Below are 12,215 nucleotides of genomic sequence, written 5' to 3'. Positions count from 1 at the left end.
CAGAGTCACAAAGGGAAAAAAAATGACACGAAGAAACATAACATGAATTAACATAAAATCAAGAAAATTAATAAATTAACAACAAAATAAAATAAAATTCTTTGTGTTATGTGTCCTTGAAATTGATTTTGGAACTGAAAACCCTCTGTCCTTTCAGGCAAACAGTCTCTTAGATATTGGACTGGCGGACAGGAGAGAAGAGAAGAGGAGAGGAGAGGAGAGGAGAGGAGAGGAGAGGAGACGAGAGGAGAGGAGAGGAGAGGAGAGGAGAGGAGAGGAGAGGAGAGGAGAGCAGTTCTGCTCTGTCAGGCCTGCAGTTCTGCGTGACAAGCCCTGAGCGAGCCCTGAGGCCTCCATACATGATACTACAGGCAGTATTGCTACTGGAGTAAGGCTGCACTGGCAACAAATCCACACTGTCTTTTTGCAAAAAAGGGACTCTATTAGGTTGCTTACTCCCCTATTTTGTAGGTACAGGGACTGATTTGGAGCCAGCACCCCAAAGGCTTCCTCCAAAGGGCTGCACATATGCGGCTGTGTCACCCCCATGTCACAATGCCAGCACCCGGCAACGCAGTGGTCACCAGGCCCCACGCAGGATCCAGAGGAGCAGCCTCCCGTGTCCACTGCCAGAGCTGGCCCGGGGGCAGCCCCAGCACATCTGACAGGAAGCACTTGAGGAGCTGCTGGAATCACAGGCCAGGGGCTGAGGGAAGAAAACCTTGCATGAGGCTGCTGGAGGTTCTCCGCTGCAAGACAATCTGCTGGCAGGGCCACCTTCCAAGCTCGGCTCATGGATGCAAATCCTTTTCAACTGGATAGCAGTGGCAAGACCAAGGCAATTCCTTCTTGAGGAGCACTGCACAGCTCACCATCCTCATCTCCTACAGAGCAACGCTCAGGAGCCGTAAGAGATAGGATGTCGAGGGCTTGCAAGGGCTTGCAGTGCTTTGGAACACCCACTGGTGTCGTACACAGGGACAGCAAGGATTCTTGCCCACAAGGTCTATCAGCTCAGAGGCACTTGGGCACTCTGGCAAGTCCGCGACATAGCTCCAGCTCAAGGGAGGATAGGGCTTGGGCAGCTCCTGGGAAGCATGAGCAGCCTGTGGGACAAGGAGCCAGGTCTGGCTCACATGCTCAGGGAACAGCCCATGGCCAGCACTGGGCTCAGCAAGGAACTTTTTCCCCCGGGGCACATTGGCACTGGTCCCCAGCGGTTTTTTGCCTTCCTCTGCAGTTCTCAGCACCGCCCCTTGCCACCATTTCTTTGGGCCATTTGGCCTGGGAGCCGGCTGCTCATGCTCCACCATGCTGGCAGCCGCAGCTGCCACTTCTCAGCTCTCCCTGCAGCTAACACAAGCGCCTGGCAGGGACCAGAGCGCTTCTCATGCATCCCTGCCCAAGAAGCACAGCAGCCAAACAAGTTGTGGAAGGCAAAAAGTCTGCTCGTCATCGCTACATGTCACGCTTTGGAGGAGATGCCACAGTACCACTCACCTCTTCTTCCTCTTCTTCCTCTTCTTCTTCTTCTTCTTCTTCTTCTTCTTCTTCTTCTTCTTCCTCCTCTTTTGTGCATGGTCAGTCCCACAAGTCCTTGTCAAGGTTCTCCCTCTGCAGGAACCGCGGACAGCTTGGCCTCTATTCCTGCAGCTGCTCTCTGCAGCTCTGGGACTTGCCTTTGCCAGCCTGCAAGGGATCTTTTCTCAGGCTAAACTGAAGAATGCCTCAGCCTACTCCTGGCTACACTTGGGCTTGAGCTAATGCTTGTGAGCCTGGGTTCTGAAACAGAGTCACAAAGGGAAAAAAAATGACACGAAGAAACATAACATGAATTAACATAAAATCAAGAAAATTAATAAATTAACAACAAAATAAAATAAAATTCTTTGTGTTATGTGCCCTTGAAATTGATTTTGGAACTGAAAACCCTCTGTCCTTTCAGGCAAACAGTCTCTTAGATATTGGACTGGCGGACAGGAGAGAAGAGAAGAGAGGAGAGGAGAGTAGAGGAGAGGAGAGGAGAGGAGAGGAGAGGAGAGGAGAAGAGAGAACAGGAGAGGAGTGGAGAGGAGAGGAGAGGAGAGGAGAGGAGAGGAGAGCAGTTCTGCTCTGTCAGGCCTGCAGTTCTGCGTGACAAGCCCTGAGCTAGCCCTGAGGCCTCCATACATGATACTACAGGCAGTATTGCTACTGGAAGGAAGGCTGCACTGGCAACAAATCCACACTGTCTTTTTGCAAAAAAGGGACTCTATTAGGTTGCTTACTCCCCTATTTTGTAGCTACAGGGACTGATTTGGAGCCAGCACCCCAAAGGCTTCCTCCAAAGGGCTGCACATATGCGGCTGTGTCACCCCCATGTCACAATGCCAGCACCCGGCAACGCTTTGGTCACCAGGCCCCACGCAGGATCCAGAGGAGCAGCCTCCCGTGTCCACTGCCAGAGCTGGCCCGGGGGCAGCCCCAGCACATCTGACAGGAAGCACTTGAGGAGCTGCTGGAATCACAGGCCAGGGGCTGAGGGAAGAAAACCTTGCATGAGGCTGCTGGAGGTTCTCCGCTGCAAGACAATCTGCTGGCAGGGCCACCTTCCAAGCTCGGCTCATGGATGCAAATCCTTTTCAACTGGATAGCAATGGCAAGACCAAGGCAATTCCTTCTTGAGGAGCACTGCAGAGCTCACCATCCTCATCTCCCACAGAGCAACGCTCAGGAGCCGTAAGAGATAGGATGTCGAGGGCTTGCAAGGGCTTGCAGTGCTTTGGAACACCCACTGGTGTCCTACACAGGGACAGCAAGGATTCCTGCCCACAAGGTCTATCAGCTCAGAGGCACTTGGGCACTCTGGCAAGTCCGCGACATAGCTCCAGCTCAAGGGAGGATAGGGCTTGGGCAGCTCCTGGGAAGCATGAGCAGCCTGTGGGACAAGGAGCCAGGTCTGGCTCACATGCTCAGGGAACAGCCCATGGCCAGCACTGGGCTCAGCAAGGAACTTTTTCCCCTGGGGCACATTGGCACTGGTCCCCGGCCGTTTTTTGCCTTCCTCTGCAGTTCTCAGCACCGCCCCTTGCCACCATTTCTTTGGGCCATTTGGCCTGGGAGCCGGCTGCTCATGCTCCACCATGCTGGCAGCCGCAGCTGCCACTTCTCAGCTCTCCCTGCAGCTAACACAAGCGCCTGGCAGGGACCAGAGCGCTTCTCATGCATCCCTGGCCAAGAAGCACAGCAGCCAAACAAGTTGTGGAAGGCAAAAAGTCTGCTCGTCATCGCTACATGTCACGCTTTGGAAGAGATGCCACGGTACCACTCACCTCTTCTTCCTCTTCTTCCTCTTCTTCTTCTTCTTCTTCTTCTTCTTCTTCCTGCTCTTTTGTGCATGGTCAGTCCCACAACTCCTTGTCAAGGTTCTCCCTCTGCAGGAACCGCGGACAGCTTGGCCTCTATTCCTGCTGCTGCTCTCTGCAGCTCTGGGACTTGCCTTTGCCAGCCTGCAAGGGATCTTTTCTCAGGCTAAACTGAAGAATGCCTCAGCCTACTCCTGGCTACACTTGGGCTTGAGCTCATGCTTGTGAGCCTGGGTTCTGAAACAGAGTCACAAAGGGAAAAAAAATGACACGAAGAAACATAACATGAATTAACATAAAATCAAGAAAATTAATAAATTAACAACAAAATAAAATAAAATTCATTGTGTTATGTGTCCTTGAAATTGATTTTGGAACTGAAACCCCTCTGTCCTTTCAGGCAAACAGTCTCTTAGATATTGGACTGGCGGACAGGAGAGAAGAGGAGAGGAGAGGAGAGGAGAGGAGAGGAGAGGAGAGGAGAGGAGAGGAGAGGAGAGCAGTTCTGCTCTGTCAGGCCTGCAGTTCTGCGTGACAAGCCCTGAGCGAGCCCTGAGGCCTCCATACATGATACTACAGGCAGTATTGCTACTGGAAGGAAGGCTGCACTGGCAACAAATCCACACTGTCTTTTTGCAAAAAAGGGACTCTATTAGGTTGCTTACTCCCCTATTTTGTAGCTACAGGGACTGATTTGGAGCCAGCACCCCAAAGGCTTCCTCCAAAGGGCTGCACATATGCGGCTGTGTCACCCCCATGTCACAATGCCAGCACCCGGCAACGCTTTGGTCACCAGGCCCCACGCAGGATCCAGAGGAGCAGCCTCCCGTGTCCACTGCCAGAGCTGGCCCGGGGGCAGCCCCAGCACATCTGACAGGAAGCACTTGAGGAGCTGCTGGAATCACAGGCCAGGGGCTGAGGGAAGAAAACCTTGCATGAGGCTGCTGGAGGTTCTCCGCTGCAAGACAATCTGCTGGCAGGGCCACCTTCCAAGCTCGGCTCATGGATGCAAATCCTTTTCAACTGGATAGCAATGGCAAGACCAAGGCAATTCCTTCTTGAGGAGCACTGCAGAGCTCACCATCCTCATCTCCCACAGAGCAACGCTCAGGAGCCGTAAGAGATAGGATGTCGAGGGCTTGCAAGGGCTTGCAGTGCTTTGGAACACCCACTGGTGTCCTACACAGGGACAGCAAGGATTCCTGCCCACAAGGTCTATCAGCTCAGAGGCACTTGGGCACTCTGGCAAGTCCGCGACATAGCTCCAGCTCAAGGGAGGATAGGGCTTGGGCAGCTCCTGGGAAGCATGAGCAGCCTGTGGGACAAGGAGCCAGGTCTGGCTCACATGCTCAGGGAACAGCCCATGGCCAGCACTGGGCTCAGCAAGGAACTTTTTCCCCTGGGGCACATTGGCACTGGTCCCCGGCCGTTTTTTGCCTTCCTCTGCAGTTCTCAGCACCGCCCCTTGCCACCATTTCTTTGGGCCATTTGGCCTGGGAGCCGGCTGCTCATGCTCCACCATGCTGGCAGCCGCAGCTGCCACTTCTCAGCTCTCCCTGCAGCTAACACAAGCGCCTGGCAGGGACCAGAGCGCTTCTCATGCATCCCTGGCCAAGAAGCACAGCAGCCAAACAAGTTGTGGAAGGCAAAAAGTCTGCTCGTCATCGCTACATGTCACGCTTTGGAAGAGATGCCACGGTACCACTCACCTCTTCTTCCTCTTCTTCCTCTTCTTCTTCTTCTTCTTCTTCTTCTTCTTCTTCTTCTTCTTCCTCCTCTTTTGTGCATGGTCAGTCCCACAACTCCTTGTCAAGGTTCTCCCTCTGCAGGAACCGCGGACAGCTTGGCCTCTATTCCTGCTGCTGCTCTCTGCAGCTCTGGGACTTGCCTTTGCCAGCCTGCAAGGGATCTTTTCTGAGGCTAAACTGAAGAATGCCTCAGCCTACTCCTGGCTACACTTGGGCTTGAGCTCATGCTTGTGAGCCTGGGTTCTGAAACAGAGTCACAAAGGGAAAAAAAATGACACGAAGAAACATAACATGAATTAACATAAAATCAAGAAAATTAATAAATTAACAACAAAATAAAATAAAATTCATTGTGTTATGTGTCCTTGAAATTGATTTTGGAACTGAAACCCCTCTGTCCTTTCAGGCAAACAGTCTCTTAGATATTGGACTGGCGGACAGGAGAGAAGAGGAGAGGAGAGGAGAGGAGAGGAGAGGAGAGGAGAGGAGAGGAGAGGAGAGGAGAGCAGTTCTGCTCTGTCAGGCCTGCAGTTCTGCGTGACAAGCCCTGAGCGAGCCCTGAGGCCTCCATACATGATACTACAGGCAGTATTGCTACTGGAAGGAAGGCTGCACTGGCTACAAATGCACACTGTCTTTTTGCAAAAAAGGGACTCTATTAGGTTGCTTACTCCCCTATTTTGTAGCTACAGGGACTGATTTGGAGCCAGCACCCCAAAGGCTTCCTCCAAAGGGCTGCACATATATGGCTGTGTCAGCCCCATGTCACAATGGCAGCACCCGGCAACGCAGTGGTCACCAGGCCCCACGCAGGATCCAGAGGAGCAGCCTCCCGTGTCCACTGCCAGAGCTGGCCCGGGGGCAGCCCCAGCACATCTGACAGGAAGCACTTGAGGAGCTGCTGGAATCACAGGCCAGGGGCTGAGGGAAGAAAACCTTGCATGAGGCTGCTGGAGGTTCTCCGCTGCAAGACAATCTGCTGGCAGGGCCACCTTCCAAGCTCGGCTCATGGATGCAAATCCTTTTCAACTGGATAGCAGAGGCAAGACCAAGGCAATTCCTTCTTGAGGAGCACTGCACAGCTCACCATCCTCATCTCCTACAGAGCAACGCTCAGGAGCCGTAAGAGATAGGATGTCGAGGGCTTGCAAGGGCTTGCAGTGCTTTGGAACACCCACTGGTGTCCTACACAGGGACAGCAAAGATTCCTGCCCACAAGGTCTATCAGCTCAGAGGCACTTGGGCACTCTGGCAAGTCCGTGACATAGCTCCAGCTCAAGGGAGGATAGGGCTTGGGCAGCTCCTGGGAAGCATGAGCAGCCTGTGGGACAAGGAGCCAGGTCTGGCTCACATGCTCAGGGAACAGCCCATGGCCAGCACTGGGCTCAGAAAGGAACTTTTTCCCCCGGGGCACATTGGCACTGGTCCCCGGTGGTTTTTTGCCTTCCTCTGCACTTCTCAGCACCGCCCCTTGCCACCATTTCTTTGGGCCATTTGGCCTGGGAGCCGGCTGCTCATGCTCCACCATGCTGGCAGCCGCAGCTGCCACTTCTCAGCTCTCCCTGCAGCTAACACAAGCGCCTGGCAGGGACCAGAGCGCTTCTCATGCATCCCTGCCCAAGAAGCACAGCAGCCAAACAAGTTGTGGAAGGCAAAAAGTCTGCTCGTCATCGCTACATGTCACGCTTTGGAAGAGATGCCACGGTACCACTCACCTCTTCTTCCTCTTCTTCCCCTTCTTCTTCTTCTTCTTCCTCTTCTTCTTCTTCTTCTTCTTCTTCTTCTTCTTCTTCTTCCTCCTCTTTTGTGCATGGTCAGTCCCACAAGTCCTTGTCAAGGTTCTCCCTCTGCAGGAACTGCGGACAGCTTGGCCTCTATTCCTGCTGCTGCTCTCTGCAGCTCTGGGACTTGCCTTTGCCAGCCTGCAAGGGATCTTTTCTCAGGCTAAACTGAAGAATGCCTCAGCCTACTCCTGGCTACACTTGGGCTTGAGCTAATGCTTGTGAGCCTGGGTTCTGAAACAGAGTCACAAAGGGAAAAAAAATGACACGAAGAAACATAACATGAATTAACATAAAATCAAGAAAATTAATAAATTAACAACAAAATAAAATCATATTCATTGTGTTCTGTGTCCTTGAAACTGACTTTGGAACTGAAAACCCTCTGTCCTTTCAGGCAAACAGTCTCTTAGATATTGGACTGGCGGACAGGAGAGAAGAGAAGACGAGAGGAGAGGAGAGGAGAGGAGAGGAGAGGAGAGGAGAGCAGTTCTGCTCTGTCAGGCCTGCAGTTCTGCGTGACAAGCCCTGAGCTAGCCCTGAGGCCTCCATACATGATACTACAGGCAGTATTGCTACTGGAAGGAAGGCTGCACTGGCAACAAATCCACACTGTCTTTTTGCAAAAAAGGGACTCTATTAGGTTGCTTACTCCCCTATTTTGTAGCTACAGGGACTGATTTGGAGCCAGCACCCCAAAGGCTTCCTCCAAAGGGCTGCACATATGCGGCTGTGTCACCCCCATGTCACAATGCCAGCACCCGGCAACGCAGTGGTCACCAGGCCCCACGCAGGATCCAGAGGAGCAGCCTCCCGTGTCCACTGCCAGAGCTGGCCCGGGGGCAGCCCCAGCACATCTGACAGGAAGCACTTGAGGAGCTGCTGGAATCACAGGCCAGGGGCTGAGGGAAGAAAACCTTGCATGAGGCTGCTGGAGGTTCTCCGCTGCAAGACAATCTGCTGGCAGGGCCACCTTCCAAGCTCGGCTCATGGATGCAAATCCTTTTCAACTGGATAGCAGAGGCAAGACCAAGGCAATTCCTTCTTGAGGAGCACTGCACAGCTCACCATCCTCATCTCCTACACAGCAACGCTCAGGAGCCGTAAGAGATAGGATGTCGAGGGCTTGCAAGGGCTTGCAGTGCTTTGGAACACCCACTGGTGTCCTACACATGGACAGCAAGGATTCTTGCCCACAAGGTCTATCAGCTCAGAGGCACTTGGGCACTCTGGCAAGTCCGCGACATAGCTCCAGCTCAAGGGAGGATAGGGCTTGGGCAGCTCCTGGGAAGCATGAGCAGCCTGTGGGACAAGGAGCCAGGTCTGGCTCACATGCTCAGGGAACAGCCCATGGCCAGCACTGGGCTCAGCAAGGAACTTTTTCCCCCGGGGCACATTGGCACTGGTCCCCGGCGGTTTTTTGCCTTCCTCTGCAGTTCTCAGCACCGCCCCTTGCCACCATTTCTTTGGGCCATTTGGCCTGGGAGCCGGCTGCTCATGCTCCACCATGCTGGCAGCCGCAGCTGCCACTTCTCAGCTCTCCCTGCAGGTAACACAAGCACCTGGCAGGGACCAGAGCGCTTCTCATGCATCCCTGCCCAAGAAGCACAGCAGCCAAACAAGTTGTGGAAGGCAAAAAGTCTGCTCGTCATCGCTACATGTCACGCTTTGGAAGAGATGCCACGGTACCACTCACCTCTTCTTCCTCTTCTTCCTCTTCTTCTTCTTCTTCTTCTTCTTCTTCTTCTTCTTCCTCCTCTTTTGTGCATGGTCAGTCCCACAAGTCCTTGTCAAGGTTCTCCCTCTGCAGGAAGCGCGGACAGCTTGGCCTCTATTCCTGCAGCTGCTCTCTGCAGCTCTGGGACTTGCCTTTGCCAGCCTGCAAGGGATCTTTTCTCAGGCTAAACTGAAGAATGCCTCAGCCTACTCCTGGCTACACTTGGGCTTGAGCTAATGCTTGTGAGCCTGGGTTCTGAAACAGAGTCACAAAGGGAAAAAAAATGACACAAAGAAACATAACATGAATTAACATAAAATCAAGAAAATTAATAAATTAACAACAAAATAAAATCATATTCATTGTGTTCTATGTCCTTGAAATTGATTTTGGAACTGAAAACCCTCTGTCCTTTCAGGCAAACAGTCTCTTAGATATTGGACTGGCGGACAGGAGAGAAGAGAAGACGAGAGGAGAGGAGAGGAGAGGAGAGGAGAGGAGAGCAGTTCTGCTCTGTCAGGCCTGCAGTTCTGCGTGACAAGCCCTGAGCGAGCCCTGAGGCCTCCATACATGATACTACAGGCAGTATTGCTACTGGAAGGAAGGCTGCACTGGCTACAAATGCACACTGTCTTTTTGCAAAAAAGGGACTCTATTAGGTTGCTTACTCCCCTATTTTGTAGGTACAGGGACTGATTTGGAGCCAGCACCCCAAAGGCTTCCTCCAAAGGGCTGCACATATGCGGCTGTGTCACCCCCATGTCACAATGCCAGCACCCGGCAACGCAGTGGTCACCAGGCCCCACGCAGGATCCAGAGGAGCAGCCTCCCGTGTCCACTGCCAGAGCTGGCCCGGGGGCAGCCCCAGCACATCTGACAGGAAGCACTTGAGGAGCTGCTGGAATCACAGGCCAGGGGCTGAGGGAAGAAAACCTTGCATGAGGCTGCTGGAGGTTCTCCGCTGCAAGACAATCTGCTGGCAGGGCCACCTTCCAAGCTCGGCTCATGGATGCAAATCCTTTTCAACTGGATAGCAGTGGCAAGACCAAGGCAATTCCTTCTTGAGGAGCACTGCAGAGCTCACCATCCTCATCTCCCACAGAGCAACGCTCAGGAGCCGTAAGAGATAGGATGTCGAGGGCTTGCAAGGGCTTGCAGTGCTTTGGAACACCCACTGGTGTCCTACACAGGGACAGCAAGGATTCTTGCCCACAAGGTCTATCAGCTCAGAGGCACTTGGGCACTCTGGCAAGTCCGCGACATAGCTCCAGCTCAAGGGAGGATAGGGCTTGGGCAGCTCCTGGGAAGCATGAGCAGCCTGTGGGACAAGGAGCCAGGTCTGGCTCACATGCTCAGGGAACAGCCCATGGCCAGCACTGGGCTCAGCAAGGAACTTTTTCCCCCGGGGCACATTGGCACTGGTCCCCGGCGGTTTTTTGCCTTCCTCTGCAGTTCTCAGCACCGCCCCTTGCCACCATTTCTTTGGGCCATTTGGCCTGGGAGCCGGCTGCTCATGCTCCACCATGCTGGCAGCCGCAGCTGCCACTTCTCAGCTCTCCCTGCAGGTAACACAAGCGCCTGGCAGGGACCAGAGCGCTTCTCATGCATCCCTGGCCAAGAAGCACAGCAGCCAAACAAGTTGTGGAAGGCAAAAAGTCTGCTCGTCATCGCTACATGTCACGCTTTGGAAGAGATGCCACAGTACCACTCACCTCTTCTTCCTCTTCTTCCTCTTCTTCCTCTTCTTCTTCTTCTTCTTCTTCTTCTTCTTCTTCTTCTTCTTCCTCCTCTTTTGTGCATGGTCAGTCCCACAACTCCTTGTCAAGGTTCTCCCTCTGCAGGAACCGCGGACGGCTTGGCCTCTATTCCTGCTGCTGCTCTCTGCAGCTCTGGGACTTGCCTTTGCCAGCCTGCAAGGGATCTTTTCTCAGGCTAAACTGAAGAATGCCTCAGCCTACTCCTGGCTACACTTGGGCTTGAGCTAATGCTTGTGAGCCTGGGTTCTGAAACAGAGTCACAAAGGGAAAAAAAATGACACGAAGAAACATAACATGAATTAACATAAAATCAAGAAAATTAATAAATTAACAACAAAATAAAATAAAATCCATTGTGTTATGTGTCCTTGAAATTGATTTTGGAACTGAAACCCCTCTGTCCTTTCAGGCAAACAGTCTCTTAGATATTGGACTGGCGGACAGGAGAGAAGAGAAGACGAGAGGAGAGGAGAGGAGAGGAGAGGAGAGGAGAGGAGAGCAGTTCTGCTCTGTCAGGCCTGCAGTTCTGCGTGACAAGCCCTGAGCTAGCCCTGAGGCCTCCATACATGATACTACAGGCAGTATTGCTACTGGAAGGAAGGCTGCACTGGCAACAAATCCACACTGTCTTTTTGCAAAAAAGGGACTCTATTAGGTTGCTTACTCCCCTATTTTGTAGCTACAGGGACTGATTTGGAGCCAGCACCCCAAAGGCTTCCTCCAAAGGGCTGCACATATGCGGCTGTGTCACCCCCATGTCACAATGCCAGCACCCGGCAACGCAGTGGTCACCAGGCCCCACGCAGGATCCAGAGGAGCAGCCTCCCGTGTCCACTGCCAGAGCTGGCCCGGGGGCAGCCCCAGCACATCTGACAGGAAGCACTTGAGGAGCTGCTGGAATCACAGGCCAGGGGCTGAGGGAAGAAAACCTTGCATGAGGCTGCTGGAGGTTCTCCGCTGCAAGACAATCTGCTGGCAGGGCCACCTTCCAAGCTCGGCTCATGGATGCAAATCCTTTTCAACTGGATAGCAGAGGCAAGACCAAGGCAATTCCTTCTTGAGGAGCACTGCACAGCTCACCATCCTCATCTCCTACACAGCAACGCTCAGGAGCCGTAAGAGATAGGATGTCGAGGGCTTGCAAGGGCTTGCAGTGCTTTGGAACACCCACTGGTGTCCTACACATGGACAGCAAGGATTCTTGCCCACAAGGTCTATCAGCTCAGAGGCACTTGGGCACTCTGGCAAGTCCGCGACATAGCTCCAGCTCAAGGGAGGATAGGGCTTGGGCAGCTCCTGGGAAGCATGAGCAGCCTGTGGGACAAGGAGCCAGGTCTGGCTCACATGCTCAGGGAACAGCCCATGGCCAGCACTGGGCTCAGCAAGGAACTTTTTCCCCCGGGGCACATTGGCACTGGTCCCCGGCGGTTTTTTGCCTTCCTCTGCAGTTCTCAGCACCGCCCCTTGCCACCATTTCTTTGGGCCATTTGGCCTGGGAGCCGGCTGCTCATGCTCCACCATGCTGGCAGCCGCAGCTGCCACTTCTCAGCTCTCCCTGCAGGTAACACAAGCACCTGGCAGGGACCAGAGCGCTTCTCATGCATCCCTGCCCAAGAAGCACAGCAGCCAAACAAGTTGTGGAAGGCAAAAAGTCTGCTCGTCATCGCTACATGTCACGCTTTGGAAGAGATGCCACGGTACCACTCACCTCTTCTTCCTCTTCTTCCTCTTCTTCTTCTTCTTCTTCTTCTTCTTCTTCTTCTTCCTCCTCTTTTGTGCATGGTCAGTCCCACAAGTCCTTGTCAAGGTTCTCCCTCTGCAGGAAGCGCGGACAGCTTGGCCTCTATTCCTGCAGCTGCTCTCTGCAG

This window comes from Caloenas nicobarica, unplaced genomic scaffold (assembly GCF_036013445.1).
Source record: "Caloenas nicobarica isolate bCalNic1 unplaced genomic scaffold, bCalNic1.hap1 Scaffold_96, whole genome shotgun sequence".
NCBI lineage: Eukaryota > Metazoa > Chordata > Aves > Columbiformes > Columbidae > Caloenas > Caloenas nicobarica.
The sequence above is the reverse complement of the archived record's forward strand: the minus strand, read 5'-3'. Positions refer to the sequence as shown.